This window comes from Rhipicephalus microplus, chromosome X (genome assembly GCF_043290135.1).
Source record: "Rhipicephalus microplus isolate Deutch F79 chromosome X, USDA_Rmic, whole genome shotgun sequence".
NCBI classification, from domain to species: Eukaryota; Metazoa; Arthropoda; class Arachnida; order Ixodida; family Ixodidae; genus Rhipicephalus; species Rhipicephalus microplus.
This window is the reverse complement of record NC_134710.1, coordinates 262,382,482-262,396,953: the sequence shown is the minus strand read 5'-3', so window position 1 is coordinate 262,396,953 and position 14,472 is coordinate 262,382,482. Positions and strand designations below refer to the sequence as shown.

The 14,472-nt window shown below is 47.6% G+C and overlaps 1 pseudogene; it reads left to right on the top strand.

Annotated features, from left to right (window-relative positions):
- Positions 1–6,118: 6,118 nt before the first annotated feature.
- Positions 6,119–14,472, top strand: part of LOC119162243 (polyphosphoinositide phosphatase-like) — a 51,589-nt pseudogene continuing 43,235 nt past the window's right edge.

The following is a 14,472-nucleotide window of genomic DNA, read 5'->3' as shown; positions in this document are numbered from 1 at the left end:
ATGCTACGTTTATTAGACACTGAAATCGCCTGAATGGGCGCTACCTTCTTTCGTAGTTCATCTGCTGAGTCCCTTTAAAAATGACGCTTTACAAATTAGCTCGGAGCACAATAAAATCTACATGTAGCTGTGAGAAGCTGTGGTTGAGGAATTGTTTGGCAGACTTACTCTGAAAACCATGTACTGTAAGCAATGAAACGGAATTGGAAAAACATGTCCATTACGTTACAAAGCGCGAGGTCTTGAATTTTAAGTGCCCAATTTTTTCTTTCAATTTCTGAAATGCTCCTATCTGCGTTATATATCTCAGTGGTGCTATGATAGCTGTCTAAGATGCTAGTGGTATAATTCAGAAACTGCTAGACTGCTATAATATGCTTGACGCCAGCATATTTTTTTACTTACAGCATTTTGCACTCGCAGTAATAAATAAGCATAACTGTGAATGAAACACGGCTGTTTCAGAGGACTGCTGAGAGAAAGTCGCCTAAGCAGAGAACTGCCATTGTGGATGTGACCCCAGTGGAACAGCCAAACGACAACACTCCAACCACGGTGCAAGAAAACTCAGCCCATGCAAGTTGCCTTTTTTGTACTACGCTGCCCGAGTGCAGCTACTTGGTCCGTCCTCGGTTGAATGTAACTAGTCCGATGTTAGTCAGGCCACTTTCTTGCAATCTCGTGGTAACCAACACGATAACTTTGTATACATTATGCACACCAGGATAGCATCCAATTTGAATCAAGTTAGTAGTCCTGGTATGTTCTGTAGTCATAGCAGAACATTGGTTTTATTCATGGCTGCAGCACCAGTTTTTCTAATCCAGGGAAAATATTGAAATTCCTGTCTGATGTGGCATTTCTCGAGTGCACCGGTAAATGAAGGGGACAAAGTTAATTTCTAAACTCCCCTGTGCACCTGGTTGCTTATTTTCAGCGTTAAACCACGTAAGCTACGAACAGATGCCTGCTTTACAAAGACTGTCATATGATGAGTGGTTTTTGTGAAAGGTGTCTTTTTCAACAGCTTTAACTTTCACTGTTTTGTTTTCAGGTCGCCGAGCACAGCTATGCAGTCCTTGACACGCCAAAAACACTGAAGAGGAAACTGGATGCTTGCACAGATTCAGCGGCTACAGTGAAAAGAAAGCTGAAGCTCAGCCTTGAACGAGAACGTCGGTTAAGAAGGAAGGTCAGCTCATTTAATGAAATAATTGATGACCTCAAGCACAAGCAGCTCATTTCAGAAGATGCCTCGGCAATGCTTGAAAGGTGCTTCACGGGGATCCCCTTGGAAGTTACGAAACGGTTGCTCAAGCAAACATCCAGTGAAGGCGACAAGTCGTCTGTTAAGTTAAGCCGAGACAAATATTCTTCTGCACTGCGTGCATTTACACTCACGCTACAGTTTTACTCGACAAAGGCATATAACTATGTCAGAGAAACATTTCAATGTTCCTTGCCACATCCATCGACTATAACTAAATGGTATAGCTCCATTAACGGAGAACCTGGATTCACAAGCGAAGCAATCAACGCCATCCGAGCAAAAGCCAATGAGGCTAAGAAGAACAACAAACAGCTTCGCTGCAACCTTGTTGTTGATGAAATGACCATTAGAAAGCACCTTGAATGGGACGGCAAAAAATTTCGAGGCTACGTGGATATTGGCAATGAAGTGGACGATGACAGTAACGCAGTTGCGTCTGAAGCCCTTGTTTTCATGCTCGTATCTCTGGACTCCCACTGGAAGGTACCGTGTGGCTATTTTTTGATCAATGGTCTTTCAGGAAAAGAGCGTGCGAACATTGTGAAGCTCTGTCTGACAAAGTTGCATGAGACAGGAGTGCACGTGACATCATTGACATGTGATGGTCTCCGTTGTAACTTTACAATGTTCAAAGACCTGGGGGCTTCCGTTGAAGATGCATCAGCGATGTCAACATCATTCCCTCACCCTGTAACACAAGAAAAGGTGTACTGCCTTTTATACGCATGTCACATGGTCAAGTTAGTTAGAAATGCTCTTTCTGCTCTTGGGTGCCTCAGGGACGCATCAGGCGCATCGGTGAGCTGGGACTACATTGTCCAGCTACAAGAACTTCAAGAAAAAGAAGGCCTGCATGCAGCAACAAAACTACGTGCTGCACACATTCAGTGGCAGAAACAGAAGATGAAAGTCAACCTTGCTGTCCAGACTTTAAGCACTAGTGTGGCTGACGCCATAGATTTTTGTCGTGGAGACTTGCAACTCCCACAGTTCAAAAATTCAGAAGGAACTGTGAAATTTATTCGAATGTTCGATAAACTGTTTGATTTCCTCAATTCACGCAACCCAGTGGCCAATGGTTTCAAAGCGCCGCTCCGACCTAGCAACAAGGGAACCTGGATGAACTTCTTCGAAGAAGTCAAGGAGTACATTCGGGGGCTGACTGACGGATCAGGTGTTCCCATTTTCAGGACGCCCAGAAGAACTCCATTTCTAGGATTTCTGGTGACCATTGAAAGTGTCATCGGTCTGGCATCCGCGCTCCTCCTCTCGGACAATGCTCCACTCCATTACTTTCTTACATACAAGCTTTCACAAGACCACATTGAACTGTTCTTTGCCGCTGTGCGTTCTAAAGGGGGCTGGAATAACAATCCCACAGTCTTACAATTTGTGGCGGCATACAAGCGACTTGTCTCACACAACCAGGTGAAGGGTGGGCGAGGGAACTGTGAGTCTCTTGACAATACGCGCATACTGTACGTGAGCAGTCAGTTTTGCTCCAACGATGAGCTCGACATGGCCACAGCAAAGTGAAGCGGCACACAAGACCTCATGCAAGGCATAGACCTACCCGACGAGAGCGAGCTGGATGTCATAGTTGAGGATCTCCCTGCACTGTCTCCGTACCTTGGAAACGTCGTTGGTTACATCGCAGGGTTTGTTTGCCGAATGGTCAAACGTAAAATACCTTGCGCAGTATGCTACTCGGCCACCATTGCCGAGACATGTGGTTCGGCACTCCTGAACAGAAAAAACCGTGGAGGTCTTTCCAAGCCGTCGTCATCGACAACGTACATCTGTCAGCTGACTGAAAAAGCTGTTCGACTGCAGGAGAAGGTTCACGACGGAGGCCTTCCAAAAAAGAATGCAGCTGACACTGTGACAGCCAAGGTTATGGCAGAACTTTCGGGAGTGCTGAGCACGAACAAGCTCAAGGCCGGAACTGCATGGCCATATGTTCGAATCAGCAGTTGACTCCAACCACTTTGTGCGTCTTGTTAAATGTGTCATCGGCTGCTACGTGAAGATCAGGATGCACCATGCCGCGAAGCAAGCTACTGCAAAGATAACAGGACCAAACATCCGCAAGCGACTTGCAAAGTTGATTATTTTCAGTCACCAGTGAAGTGACGTGACGTGGCATTTCTTAAGTGCTTCAAGCGACTTGCAGAGTTGATTATTTTCAGTCACCAGTGACGTGACGTGTCAGTTCTTAAGTGCTTCAAGCGACTTGCAGAGTTGATTATTTTCAGTCACCAGTGAAGTGACGTGACGTGGCAGTTCTTAAGTGCTTCAAGCGACTTGCAGAGTTGATTATTTTCAGTCACCAGTGAAGTGACGTGACGTGGCAGTTCTTAAGTGCTTCGAGTACAATAAACACGTGAAATCCATCTTTGTACATGTATGCCTGTTTTGTTTTCAATGGCGAGGCAGGAAGCATACTTAAATATTAACCTGCATGCACTATTGCCAACCATCTCCAGGCACTGCATTGTCAGTAACAAGGACACGTGCACAAACGTTCTGAGTAAATGAGTTTTTCGTACAATTGCAGGCCTCTCAATTCGAATGAAGCAGTTCCACGCGTCCTCCTTTATCATTCTTTAAGGGTTACACTAAAATGTCCAGTTGAAGCCGTAACCACTAGGCAAATCTAAATCTGGATAGACCAGTTTGCATTAGGCACTGCGTGTGCGCAATGGGTGGGTGTCCCTGAAAACTAGCAATAAATGTGTTCATAAGCTAGAAATTTTCCTTCAAGAGAAAGGACGATACCTTTTGTCAGGCAATGATGAGAAAGCGCGTTTTAAAAGAATTTACTTTGACCTGCTGGTTACACACATATGCTTGAATTCATATTGTAAAGGGTTCCGATGTACTAACCTTCAAAGGTAAAACAGGAGCAAGCTGCGCACAGCCATTTCATGATTTTTTTTTTGGCCGGCACGTAGCAAACATCAAATCGGTTATTCTGTTTCAGGCAGCTTCCTCCGCGTTGTTATCGAACTCGCTTAGCTAGTTGATTTTCCGATAATCCAAGGCCTTTCACGGCTGTTGACTTATTGTTTTCGACTAATACAAGCCCCTTCATGACTGTTAATTTATTGTAAGACGTGCATCTTAACACGAATCATAAAGTCCACTCGCCAGCATAAATCCCGTTCGAGCTGCGTCGTCTCCTCTCGAACCGATACCTAAGTGACATTTTCGTTCTCCTTCGCAATTATAAACTGCTTCATATTAACGTCGCATGTTTCGGTATAGCATAAGTTGTGATCTGAACGCGATGTGTATCACCAAAATGCAATTAAGTGAGAACAAAATGCAAAATGCGTCAATGGGAACGCTGATCAGCGGTTGAGAAGCGTAGCAGACGCTCAATTTCCGGGACGAGCCATTGAACTTCCGGTGACCGTGCGCGCGCCAGGCCGCGACAGCGGCGAAACGCCATCCAGCAACCCTAGTGGAGATCAGTGTAGTGGACAAGCGAGCAAGCTGCGAGCGTTGCTGCGCTTCTGCTATCTTGGCAGCAGAGTTGTGCACACCGAGCGCGAGCAAGTTCTCGGTGTGTGTGTGTGTGTACAGGAAGCCCCAGTGCTTTCTTGACGGTCTTTCTGATAATCACGTCGAGTTGTCCCACTCCGACCTAAGCCAGTTGTGCATGGCAACGGTGTAGGTAAAGTGGCAGAGCACAAACGCATTGATGAGCCTTAACAAATTGTCTTCCTTAAGGCCTCTATGTCTCCCGGAGACTCTTTTGATGAGTCGAAAAGCGTTGTCAGTCTTGGCGACAATCTTCCGCAGAGCAGTGCCGTTGCCACCCTTCGCTTCAATAAACATGCCGAGGATCCAGGTGGTGTCTACCCTCGGTATTTCCTCGCCGTCACTCGTGTAAATGTGTATATCGCTTTATTCGACGGGTTTCCATCCCTTAGGTCGACCACCTCGTTCTTTTCTATAGAGCAGGAGCTCCGACTTGGCAGGTGAGCATCTGAGTCCCGTTTGGCGCAAGTACGATTCCACCTCGGCGACTGCTTCTTGAAGGGCATCTTGCACCCGGCCTTCGCTGCCGCCAACGCACCAGATTGTGATGTCGTCAGCGTAGATGGTATGCTTGATGCCGTCCATGCTAGCCAGTCTTTTCGATAGTCCGATCATGCAGAGATTGAACAGCACCGGAGAAATCACAGACCCCTGAGGCGTGCCTCGATGTCCGAGTGGTACGTCATCAGAGAAAAAGTTCCCAATGCGCAGCCTCGCTTTTCTTCCAGACAAGAAGGACTTGATGTAGTTGTACAGCCTGGGCCCAAGCTCGAGTTTCGCCACAGTCTCCAAGATGAATTCATCCTTGATGTTGTCAAAGGCCTTTTCTAGGTCTAGGCCAAGAAGAGCCTTTGTATCTCTAGAGTATCCATCAAGGACTTCGTGCTTAATGAGCAGCATTGCATCCTGCGTTGAAAGGCCGGTACGAAACCAAATCATATTCTGCGTATAGATCTCATTTCCCTCCAGGTAGTCGTTAAGTCTGTTGAGAATTGCGTGCTCTGCCACCTTGCTCATGCACGACGTGAGGGAAATGGGGCGGAGATTCTCAACGCTAGGAGACTTTCCTGGCTTGTGAATCAGTACGGTGTCAGCTAGCTTCCATTCCCCAGGAACCCTTCCCGTTTCCCATACTTCATTGATGAAACCAGTTAGACGTTCTATGGATGCGTCGTCGAGGTTTCTGGGGGCTCTGTTCGTGATCCCGTCTGGCCCTGGTGCCGACTTGCGATTGAGCATTTGTATCACTCTCCTGATTTCAGCCTCTGAAACGTCTTCGTCTAGTTCAGGTAGAGGAGGACCACCATACTCTGGGAACACGCCGTCTTCGTCCTCTCGTTCGACCGGCAGGTACTTGGAAACTAATCGGGTAACGAGTTCGTCAACCCCCTGTTCTTTGGTGGCTTCGTGAAGGGCACGGGCTAAAGTGTGTCTCTGGTTGGCTCTAGTGCTGTGCTCGTCCAGGAGGTGCTTCAGAAGGTGCCAGGACTTGTCATTTCTGATTAGACCGTCGACGGACTCGCACAACTCGTCCCACTGGTGTTTGCACAGTGTGTCGCAATGTTTTTCGATTTCTTTGTTAGACTTTGATATTCTTTGCCGCAGCCTACGGTTGTGCCTCTGCTTGTTCCATCGAGAAAACAGCAGGTCTTGGCTTCGAGCAGGTGGGCAAGCCTACTGTCCATCTTCTCCACATTTAAATCTGTATTTATCTTCTTGGTGGCAGTGGTGGTATCTCTGCGGATACCCTCGCACCATTCCTCAAAATTGTCAGGAGCACTGGCCCTTGTACCGCGAATGCTGCGAAAAAGATCCCAGTCAATCACCGTGAACTCTCGGACTCTGCTACGGTCCACTATAATAGAAGTTTGCAGAACGTAGTGGTCGCTGCCAAAATCCATGGCGGTGTTGGCCCATGTAGTCTTTTCGACATTCTTGATGAAAGCGAGGTCTGGCGTCGTGTCTCTCGCCGCAGAGTTGCCTATCCGCGTAGGAAAAGCCTTATCAGTGATTAAGGTAAGGTCTAGTTCGGTGGCGTCCTGCCAGAGGTCGCGACCTTTTCTCGTCTCATACACGTATCTCCATAAGCCATGTGGGGCATTGAAGTCACCGACTATGACAAGGGGCCGAGGACTGGCTAATTCAACTGCCCTCTCGAGCAACGTCTTGAAATGCTGGCGCCTGTGCCTGGGGTTACTGTAGACATTCAAAACAAAAACACTGTTTTTCCGCTGATTGCACCTTGGAGTGTAGGATCTCTACCATTACATTATCGATATTGCATCTGGCCATCTGCAAGTTGTGGGCGACGTGCGTCAGCTTTTTACTTATAAGTGTGCAGACACCTCGTCTTCCTGACTGGCCAGGGACTGCCCGATAACCAGAAAGGGACGCTGCAGAGGCTAAGGTCTCTTGAAGTGCTATAATTTGAGGTTTCTTCGTTATTGTTCTAAAGTACTGCTGCAGGAGTGCTCTCTTACCAGCGTACCCCCTGCAGTTCCGTTGCCAAATACAGACAGTGTTTTATCGTTATCCATTATGGATTCTACTTTGATCACCGCCCTGGGGGGGTCACTGTGGCTCGAAAAATCTGTTCATTTTCATGATTAGCTCCTCGGCTATTGACGTGTACGGGAATGGCCATTTCCACGTTGCCAGGCGACGCACCCTGTGGCGCAGATTTAGGCAGTTAGGCGTGAATTTCTTGCGCAATGATGTGCTCGTTCATTGCCCTAAGCCCCTCTACTGGGTCACTGAGTGCATCCTGCATCTGCCTAACACTCTCCGTGAGGCTAGCTACACTCCCTGCCACCATCTTAATGTTCTCTGTAATTGTAACCAGCGTTTGCTTAATCTCCTCGACTTGAGATTCCGTGTTCTTAAGTTTGCTTACTACCGCCCTGCGATTGGTTGCCATGGGCCCATCACCAATAGGAGCCGGAACTGGCGTATCGGTGGTTTCGCCTTCAGTTTTTCTGTGCATCGTGCTCAGCATTCTTTTGAACTCCGCCATTTCATTTGCAATTTTAGTAAGCGTATCCTTAAGCTTGGCGTTTTCCTTTTTCAATCGTAATATCTCCGCGTCTCTAGCATGCTCTGGGGATGGGTCGCATTGCATGGGTTGCTCGCCGTCATTACTACGAACCCTGTCGGCCAAGGTTAGGTTTCACTTGCCCCTGCTCTGGTCCTCGGCGGCGTGGACTGCCCCGGACAGCTGGAGTCCCCGTGCGTGCCCGCAGTCTGTCCTGGGCGAGGGGTCCGGTCTGGTGCTCGATGCGTCAGTCTTTCCCTGGCCAGGTCCGAGACCGGATCCGGAACGGGCACCGGAGCTGGGACGTGGTCTGGTGCCACCCCTGGATTGAGACCGTGTCCTGGACATGGAGCGGGCCCCGGATCTCAAACGGGATCCGAGACGCAATCTGGACGTGGAACGACTCATGCAGCTGCCTCTGGTTCTGGATCTCCCTCGTGATTTGGATCGGCCTCCAGGAGTCCATGGTCCAGGCTGGCCCTGCTGATGACAGTCGTTGAGCTCGAGGAAACCATCGACATTGACGGATGGAGACCTCTCCCGAAGGGCGCGGGCCCTAAGGCCTCGCCTGCGCCTGAAGACATAGGGTATCCGATATCAGTGCTGGCATTCCCCGGATGCGGTGAGGTGCTTTGCGCCACACAAACTGCATATTGGTTCACAAACATGATCCTCTTCTTGCTGGATAGCTTGTCTGCAAGCCTTGCAGACTGAAGCGTCGGGCGTCGGGCAGACGTCAGAGTGGTGTCCTAGTCGGCCGCAGGCATAGCAAACATCAACTTGCTTCCTGTATAAAGTGCACTTGATGAGGGTGCCGCCATAGGAAACATAATTGGGAACCTTGTACCAGTCGAACAGCACTATGATCACGCCAGTATTCTTGCTTCTTTTTGCTCCGAGGGCCAGTGGATTTCTCGCGTTGACAATCTTCCGGTCGATGGCTCCTGGATCATCACTAAGAGGGATCCCATGGATGACTCCCTTGCAGGTGGCATGCGGAGCAGCAACATATGCACTGACTTGGTGGCGCTGTCCGACCACCGTAGTAGCTTCAACGTTAACGTAGCGCTTAACATTCTCTTGGCACGAAGTACTGACGACCGTAATATTTTGCAGGTGATTAGGGCACATTGTGTCCGTGTTTCTCTCTTCCGGACAGAGCCCCGCCGCACTCCATATTGCCTCTGCCACGACAGACGCGCCAGACTTGCTAATACACAGACCACCTCTCGGCCTCACCACGACCTTAGTTTCTTCACATGGCAGCGGTGGCATCTTGCTTCTTCTTATAAGGTTTTTCTTTACATCTCTCAAGCTGTGACGGCCGGGCGCAGGTTCCTGAACATTCGTCTTAGACGCCGGCGTTCCGGCGCCAGCAGCTCTACTGTCTTTTCTCACTTCCGATCGTTTTTTAGTCACCGTAATCCACCCGGAATCCTTGTTATCCTCTTCAGCGTCCCCCGGTGTCTTCGATCATTCATCTTCCATCTCTTAATGTGGCGAGAACAAGTCCTTTTCCGTTTGAGACGCGGTGCCTGTGCACCACGCAAACAACGGTGTAGCCGGGCCGAACGACGGCGTCTGTAGCTGCACACTCAGCGTCGTCGTCACGAAAGTCACTTATTAATGTACAAATAGTCCACCCACCAGTGTGATTCTTGTGTCCACAGCGTCCCGGTGATCTTTGAAGTCCGTTGCGACCCAATTTCGGGTGAATGCGGCCTCACATAACACCAAGAAGCGAAGAAATCACTGGAGCCAATCGCAACGCGTCCGACCTGCACGGCGCCATCCTCACTACCCCTGCATGTGACCATATGCACAGTCCCAGAGGTCTGGGGGCAGCCTCGTGGGATTGAAAAGAGGGTAGTGGAGGCCAATTGTGTGATCAGGGTTTTGAGCTGGCAACTCGGATACAGCGTAATGGAAGTTAACCAAGACGTGTACGAGCCCGGCGCTTGCCCCTTTTCACAGGATGGCATTCACTGCAGTGGTTCGACGGGCAGGAGGGTCGGTAACAGAATGGGTCGCCAAGCCATAGCTTTTTAGGCGGCCCCAGAGCCCTTAGGCCAACAGTGTAGCCAAAGACGGACCTAAAGGGGCGCAAATATTCAAGCCACACGAAGTCCGTGGGAGAAGAAATCGCCGTAAGCACAAGGGCCGAGCTAAGTCAGACGTAGGCTATATTAACATGCAGGGTGGCAGGAATAGGCTAAAGTGGGAAGAGATAGAAGAGCAGTTGAGGCAGGAGGAGCTGATGGTATATGGGGTTGTGGAGACACATCTTCGGGAATTGGAGCAGCCACCCTGCAATCCGGACTACGTATGGGAATATTGCAATAGAACAGAAGGCAGCAAAAAGGAGGGTGGAATCAGTGCATTTATACATAAGAGCATGGTTTGGCAAAGAGTCAAGCAGAGATGCAAGGAACATTTATGGCTAAAAGGGAAAGTGGCAGGGCAAATGACACTCCTTGGTTTTGTGTACTTGTGGACGGGAGCAAAGGCTGGAGAGGAAAACCAGGCAATGGTGGAGTGTATATCAAAAGACATTGAGAAATTAGGAGGAGAGTGCGAGGTAATTATACTAGGAGATATGAATGCGCACATAGAAGATGTAGATGGGTATACCGACTCAACAGGCATAATGATCATGGATATGTGTGAAAGGCATGATTTGATCATTTGCAACAGTACCGAGAAGTGTGAAGGACAAATAACATGGGAGGTAGGGAGGCTGCAGTCAACGATAGATTACGCACTGATGTCACATAGGATGTATGATAAGCTCAGGGGAATGCACATAGATGAAGGTGGCTCCAGAAGTCTGGGTAGTGATCACAAACGTATCAAGCTAAGTTTTGGAAGAGCAGCGAAAGTGGGAAGGAGACAAGATGAGCAACTACAGGAAAATATTCATTAAGAGAGGCAAAGAGAAATTGCTACTAAACCAGTTGAGAAAGTAATCACTGAGGATAATAAAATTGTGTGGACATACACAAATCTAATTAGACTCTTTGGGCTAGAGCTTGCGAAGGCACGTGACAAATCACCCCGAAAAGAAGACACAAGCCCAAGAGTTGGTGGGATGAGAAAGTTAAGAGAGCCATAGCAAAACGTCAGGAAGCCTCTAGGGAACACAGACATGCTAAGCAACGGGTTGAACCGACAGATGATGTTGAAAGAAAATGGGAAATCTTTCTAAGCTCTAGAAGGGAAGCATCCCTCCTGATCAATGAAAAGATTAGAAGAAAGGGTGCTCAGTGGCTGGCAGAAGTACATAAAAAGGACAGAAAGGCAGCTGCGAAATTTTGGAACCATCTAATCTCCCTAAGAAATGAAACAAACCTAGAGCAGAGGTTTATAACTACAGCTCAAGGTGCTAGGCTAGAAGGGGACGAAGCTATTGAATATATAAGAACAAGGGTGACAGAAAAATTTCAACAAAGAAGTGCCTTATGCACCACAATAAGCAGGGATAGATCAAGTGGCACAATGGCTCCATTTTCACAACGAGAGCGGGAAAGAGCTGAGAAGAGGGTTCCAAGTAGTACATCAACAGGCCCAGATGGCTTTCCAGTTATGCTGATAAAGACATTGGGTCCGAAGTCGAAACAGACTTTGAGAGAGGCAGTGAGCAAAACAATAATCGATGGTGAAGTCCCTGATGGATGGAAACTTAGCAGGATAAACATGATCTATGAAGCAAAGGGGGACAAAGATGACATAAACAACTACCGTCCTATGACAGTGACATCAGTGGTCTACAGGCTGGCGATGCATATTATAAAGGAAAGACTGGAGGCATGGATAGAGGATGAGGGGGTGCTGGGGGAACTGCAAAATGGGTTTCGGAAGCACAGGAGGTTGGAAGACAATCTGTTCTCACTGTCTCAGTGCATCGAAATAGCAGAAAAGGAACTCAGGCCCCTGTGGTTAGTGCTTTTTGATATCAAAGGAGCGTATGACAGCGTGGTTCAAGAGGACTTGTGGGGAATACTAGAAACACTGGGTGTGGAAGATGGAGTCACTAATCTATTAAAGGAAATCTATAAAAGTAACAAGGTAGTTATAAAGTGTGAAAAACAGGTATCCAAGCCCACAGAGGTGAAACGGGGACTTAGGCAGGGGTGTCCACTGTCACTCTTGTTATTCATGATGTACCTACAAGGATTAGAGGCCAAATTAGAGGGAAGTGGACTTGGCTTCAACCTCACTTTAGCCAAACAAGGAAAACTCATTGAACAGGCACTACCAGCATTGATGTACGCAGATGATATAGTGCTAATGGCTGACAACAAGGAAGATTTGCAGAGATTGATGGACATATGCGGTACTGAGGGAGATAGGTTAGATTTCCGATTCAGTAAGGAAAAATCAGCAGTCATGTTTGTTAATAATAATGAAAGTAGTCAGCTTAGAATACAGGAGGTCACGCTAGAGATAACAGATAAATGCAAATATCTGGGCGTATGGATAAGCAATGGGGCCGAGTACCTGAGGGAACACGAAATATACGTGACGACTAAAGGTAACAGTAATGCAGCGGTTATGAAAAACAGGGCACTGTGAAATTTCAATAGGTATGAGGTTGTGAGAGGAATATGGAAAGGGGTCATGGTTCCTGGTCTGACGTTCGGCAATACGGTCTTGTGCATGAGATCGGAAGTTCAAGCAAGATTAGAAATTAAGCAACGTGGAATAGGTAGGCTTGCCTTAGGAGCTCACGGGAATATACCAAATCAGGGAGTACAAGGTGATATGGGATGGAAATCATTTGAGGGCAGAGAAACTAGCAGCAAGATAAAAGTTGAGAAGTGATTGAGAGAAACGGGGGAGGAGCGTTGGGCTAGGAAGGTTTTCAGCTACTGGTACATGAAGAATGTCGACACAAAATGGAGGAAGCGAACCAGGAAATTGACTGGTAAGTACTAAAGTGAGCTAGAATAGCTCACTTTATAAGTACTTAGAAAACAGCAGGTGGCCAAACCAAAAAGAACTATCGGTTAAAAAGAAAGTGAAGGAAATGGAGACTAACATGTGGAAAATCGGCAAGATTAAAAAGTCCGCAGTAGAGATCTATCGAACTTTTAAGCAAGAAATTGCCAAGGAAAGGATATATGATAATACTCGGGGTAGTTCTCTACTGTTTGAGGCCAGGGCGGGAGTATTGCGAACCAAGACATATTGGGCCAAATACGAAGGGGTAGACACAGTGTGCAGTGCGTGTGGAGAGGAAGAAGAAACTGCCGAACACTTGATAATGTTCTGTAAAGGGCTTCACCCTATAGTTCAGGATGATGGCGCAGAGTTTTTCAAAGCACTGGGGTTTAGGGACAGGGAGGGCAAAATTGACTTTAAGCAGCTTGACTTAACTAGAAGGAGGTTATCTGATTGGTGGCTAAAGTCGAGGCACGAGTGAAAGTTAAACCCTTCACTGCAAAATACGAATCCTCAATCTCACCATTTAAAATAAAAAAAGATAAATCTAATGATTAATTCACCAAGTATTTGGCTAGGTGGCGCTAGCCGCCGCCCAATTCAAAGGGTACAGTCACGTCTATCCATCCATTCATTCATTCACTGTGCCGCGCAAAGCAAAGCGACGCTCCCTCCGCTCATCGCACTGAATTCTTCTAGTACACTGTAACAACGGTTAATGTTGAAGGCTTACATTATACGGTCTAATAATTGAAATAAAACATGGTAATTGTTAAATACAAACGCTTAATCGAAGCTTCCAGAGTATAAAAATTTTGTGATGGTTCAAAGAAAAAAATGTTTACATCACGTGATCTTACCTGCTGCCACGATATGCAGCGGCCACCCGAATGAAAGTGTGAGACTTTGGAAACGCATTGCAGGCGTATTGCAGGCTTTGAGGCCTTCGATTTTCACCTAGAAAATTATTGCTTTGAGGTTACCGCCTCGCTGTGAGCACTCAACATTAGTGTGCCCTGAGTCAAGTCGGAAGATTCGTGACGCACGCATTGTGTAGCGCGTTTGTAGACGTGTGCACGCGGCAGCCGCCTTTCGTTTGTGAGAACACCCCCTTTTTGATGTCGCCTCGTGAAAGGAACTTTTCTCTAAAATAAGGTACCATCTGTTTCATCGCCGATCCCCCACAACGGGTTGCGCCAGGACACTAGGGAACAACCAACCAACCGCGGCTCTTCATAGTGAACGATGACACACTCTGAGAAGAGCAAGGCACCCACTGCAACGACGATGGCCTTGCAGTCGGTCATCAGTTCGGTGTAGCGAATAGCCCTTTACGAGACCAAACTGGTGCGGCTCGCATTTCGCATTCCAACCACATGTGTGAATGCGTAGTGCCTCTATTACCAAATGGTTGTTACGATTGCCAAGTTGCTGCATGAAAGCTACTACCGCGTGCCTTTTTAAGTGCATTGTTTCAATTGATTTTGTTCGTTTGCAGTAAGTTGCGAGTACTGGTGTCATAGGTGCACTGTTGATTGTGTATAAGCCCGATTGGGATCAAATTTTTCGGCATATTGGCGTGCTTCTGCAGTTTGCGTGAAGCAACCAATCATTAACAAGATATTCCATCCTGAGCAAGCCTGATCGCGATCAAAATGGCCACTGTGTCGCAATTATTTGCTGG